The sequence below is a fragment of the Convolutriloba macropyga genome, chromosome 6, assembly GCF_964194025.1.
Source record: "Convolutriloba macropyga chromosome 6, txConMacr16.3, whole genome shotgun sequence".
NCBI classification, from domain to species: Eukaryota; Metazoa; Xenacoelomorpha; order Acoela; family Convolutidae; genus Convolutriloba; species Convolutriloba macropyga.
The window spans coordinates 25,985,042-25,989,922 of NC_134473.1; positions in this window are offsets into that span (position 1 = coordinate 25,985,042).

The window sequence follows — 4,881 nt, forward strand, 5'->3', positions numbered from 1 at the left end:
TTAAATTTTGATGGAAAAAGTTGAGACATCTTGTGTTGACTGAAAGTGATGGTCAATTAAGAGCTAATAGAGAGCTTAAAAGTAAAAGTAAAAAAATTGCCAAAATCTAAGTCGAATGGAATTGAAAAATATTTTTTCTGAAGAACTTATGTTTTCTGTTGTACAAGCATCACGTTTGCCATGTTTGTGTTACATCAATTTGACTTGCGACATCATAGCCAAATTATATTTACGTTTAGCTGGAACTGTTCGGCATTAGGTGTTCGGCATCTTTAGCGTAAATGCGCCCAGATTTTTATAGGAGTAAGTTTTTTACCAAAATTTTGACATATAAAATACTTAATTCAAAATACTTAAAATACTTACAATATCGGTTTACACATATTCCATTGAAGCAAGTAGTTGTAATATAAACTTTTTATTTGTGTATAAATGTTTTCAAGAGTACCAGTTGATCATTTAAAAAAAGCTTTGGAGAACAATTTTTGGAGAGACTATCTACAAACCACGATAAAAATTTTTTCAAGATTTCATAGAGAAAGGGAAAATTTTTCTATTTTTTTCTTTTTCCTCATTTCCCGCTTTTACTTCCAACGATTTTCAAAAACTTTTTCTCAAAATTTTAATCGTTCATAAAAGTTTTCAACAGTATGAGCCGATCATTTGGAAAAGTATCAATTCTTTCAAGGTTTTAAAGAGAATGCCTTTTTTTTCATTTTCCTCATCATAAATCCTTGGAAAGTCCCTTTAGTTTTTTATTACTATGTTTTATGATTTGTTTCAATTTTATGCACTACAAAAATGTTACATCCTAAAATGAATACCGAAAGGAAGAGAAAAGGACAGCAAAAAATAACAAAGCTGTTGTTCTCTTTCAATTTTTTTTTCTTTTGCCAGAACTTGATTTGTACAAGGTAAAAGTCACGTTGTTTTTAGTTTCTGTAAGCATTTTTTTTATAATTTAAAGTTCCAATCAAAATTGTCCAAAACAAGATGTTTTTTTTGCCTTTTTCGGTTTTCCTGGTTTCCAGTTTTTTAAACAGCTCACGTTTTTTAAACTGCAAAAGGATTTGTAGTTTTTTAAGTAATCAAAAGTAGCAGGTAGTCTCCAAGGGCTACGCAATGATGAATCGTTTTCCTCTACGATGCGTGAACAAAAAATTTAATAAATTGACGTGATGGTAACAAATCAGCCTTGCATATAATTTTTGAGAAGAAGTTGGAACGATAAGTCGAGTTCATTAATTGATACTTTTTAAGTTAGGTTAAAATTTGTCAAACTAAAACCACCAGTGATCAGATCTCTTCTTCTGTTTCTCAACACACATCGAATCACACCTACTCGCACTAAAAGCTGACTGTAGATATCGACATTTTATTTACGACAGGTATTTAGCTTGACAGGTATTTAGCTTGAGCTCAAAATAATGAGCTCAAGCCGGATTTTGATCCCAGCATCATATTTTTTCAAAAACTTTCCCTTGAGCCATGAATGACGCTTTAAAAAGCCACTGAAAATTTTGTTTGTGGTGTAACTTTTTTTTAAAAGATTGCAACGGAGTTTATTCCGCTGACTAGATGACTCACATCGCAAAGCTCCAGGATCTGATAGTCTCTAGAAGTGGACAAACCCTGGAGCTTTATACTGTGAGTCGACTTCTAAACTGAATAACATTCCTATGAATCAAAAAATAAACCTGGTTCAACCTCGTTTCTTACTTCAAAGAGATTTCTAGTTACGCTTAATGTTTTTGTTTTGTTTAATGATTTAATTCGATTCAAATTTAAATAAATTTAGATAACTCAAAGCAAAATAACTTTCACATAAAGTCGAAAAACGCGCATGAAAATGATGTTTATGATAATTATGGAACAATTAAAATGAAGAAAAACAATTCTTGACTATATCTGGGTATGTTTGTTTTTCAGAAAATTCATTTTTAATAAAAATGATGAAATACTTCTGCCAAGTTTGCAATTAATTTCTCAGAAACATTTCTTAATATTGAGAAATGGAAATGAGACTGTACCTAGAGTGCAGTCAAAATTATAGAGCCCTAGCCTCTTTTTAGCCCCGTTTCCAAAACATTTCCTAATTTTAAATACGAGACAAACATTATAACCAGTCAATGCTCTTATTACTATGTTACTCTTGTTCTTAACGCTACCTTTGACCGTTTCCAACGCAGACAAAAAGAGGAAAGGCAAACGAAATCAGTTAAGCTTCAAATTCTGAGTCAACAAGAGAGATTGTGCGAGACTTTGCGTAGCACAGATTGTTTAAAAGTACGTTTCAATTTTCGCCAATTTCTTTTTTGTTTTGAGATCAAAAGTTTCTTCTAACTATAAGTCTGCGGAAGCTCTAATTGAAGCAAAACTAATGAAGCAATCCTGATCACAACTCTCTTTGTTTCAAAACCTTGCTTCTTATTTGACTTTGACAGATGCACGTTCATATGCATTGTCAATTGTTCTCCAGAATAGAACATCTTTTCAGGAAGTTAAAAAAAGCCCTAAATTGCAGAGAATTTCAAACAGAAGATTTGGTTTTTTGCAAAGACTTTGCTTCAGATTATTTTGTATTGCATGCCCTGAGATTGGAAGGTTTCCAACATGGTGAAAGTCAGGTCACTTAAAACAAAAACAAACACATACGTTATTTTCAATTTATAGAATACAATTCTTAATAAAACACTGCAATTTTTGTACAGTGTCAAAATTAAGCTGGTATTTTTTTTAATTTTATGATTCGGTCCTTTTGAGTCTATTAGAGAAAGTGTGATTTAATGTCAGCAGAATTTTAGTTTAAAAAAATGTTGAACGGTTGGAAAAGACAGCAAACAATTTTCATAGCTCTTTTCATTTACGAATTTTGTTTTTTCCTGTTACAATTGCTTTCCAAATATATGATTAATATGGCTAAGTAAAAATTTATTTAAAACATTTTCATCCAGAGATCCTGATTTCGATTTATATTTTGCAGCAAATTAAAAAAATAACTATTTCCTGCCTCAGTAAAAAATTCCAATATCTGTTTCCATTTTTTGAAGCCAAAAAAAATAAATGGCTCGCTTACATTGTCAAATAACTCACACAAACAATAAAATTAACTTCAGTCTGACATCAAGGAGCTTGAAATTGAAAAATTTTTACGTGAGGTTGAAGAAAGCGGATGAAAATAATGTTAATGATATTTATAGGAAAATTAAAAAATAGAAAAACAACTTTCAAAATTTTTTGTTTTTGGCATTGTCTTTGTTTTTGTGTTTTTCAGAAAAATCATTTTATATAAAAATGATGAAATACTCCTCTCAACTAGGCAATAATTGATTTCTCCGAAAAACTTTTTTTATATTGAGTAACGAAAATGAGCCTGTACCTAGACTGCAGTCAAATTGATAGAACCCTAGGCTATTTTTGGCCCCGTTTCCAAAGTTTTTCTCTTTTTTAAATATGAGGCAAAAGTTATAACCAGTCAACGCTTTTATTACCTTGTCAGTCTTGCTCTTAACGCTAATATATGTTGTTACCCTTTCCCTAAAGGGAAAGCTAACAACATAAGTTAAGCTTCAAATTTGGGCCAACAAGAGAGATTGTGCGAGAGTTTGCGTAGCATAGAATGTTTAAAGGTACGTTTCAATTTAGCAAACTTTTTTGTTTTGAGATCAAAAGTTTGTTCTTACTATAAGTCATCGGAAGCTCTAATTGAGGCAAAACTTCCGAAGCAACCCTGATTACAACTTTCTTTATATCAAAATTTTTGGTCTTATATAACTCTGACAGATTCAAGTTCACATGCATTGTGAATTGTTCCCCAGAATAGAATATCTTTTGAGGAAGTTAAAAAAGCAATTAATTGCAGAGAATTTCAAACAAAAACTATTTAAACATAAATTTAATTTTTGTATCAAACAATGCGTTGGTTAATTTACAAGCTACAATATATCATTAAAAAAGCCTCACTGATTAAATTTATACCAACCAATTTCACTCGAAAACCAGTTGAAAAATTTTCTCCTAAAAATTTAACCTAATAACAAGAGCTAATCAAAAATTAGAGCTGTTGGAATTTGGTTCTTGCAAGGACTTTGCTTCAAATTATTTTTTTTCGCATGCACTATGTTTAGAGTTAAGTTTCTAATTTTTTGAAAGTCATATCACATAAAACAAAAACAAACAAAAACATTAATTTGAATTCTTAGAAAATAATTCTAACTGTAGTACTGAAAATTTTTAAAAATTGTCAAAATTAAGCTGATAATTTTTTTAAACTGATGATAATTTTTATTTATGTTTTTATGTTTTCAAAAGTCCCGAGAATAATTTTAATGGTTTTTACTATCATTATTAACAGATAGAAACAGGAGGTAACAGTGAACAATGAGGATGTGCGCAAAAATTTAAAAGATTCACGCCATTTTTGTGTTTTTCCGAAAAAATTTCCCGTATTTTTTTAGTTAAAACTTTGATTGAAACCGTTGAGAAATCATGTGTTGGCTGAAAATGGTAGTAAATTGGGTACTTTTAGAGTGCTTAAAAATAAAAGCATCCAAAAAACTGACAGCATATAGTATTGAAAAAAAATTAAAAGTGTTTTGTCACAAAATTATGTTTTCTGTTGTTTGTGCATCACATATACCATATTTGGTCGTTTATGTGACATTAAAGGCAAAATACATCTATGTTTAGCGCGATGTTTTCAATTTTAAGGATTCCGTTTTAGCGTAAATGTCCACAGGTTTTTTACAAGAGCAAGCTTTTTACTATAAAAGTGTTTTCTGTTTTTTGTGTACATCAGTAGTAATAGTTGCTTAGTTTTCGCAAATACCACAGAAAAATTATCCCTTATATCATTTTTTCACGATTTCAAAGAGAAAGGGT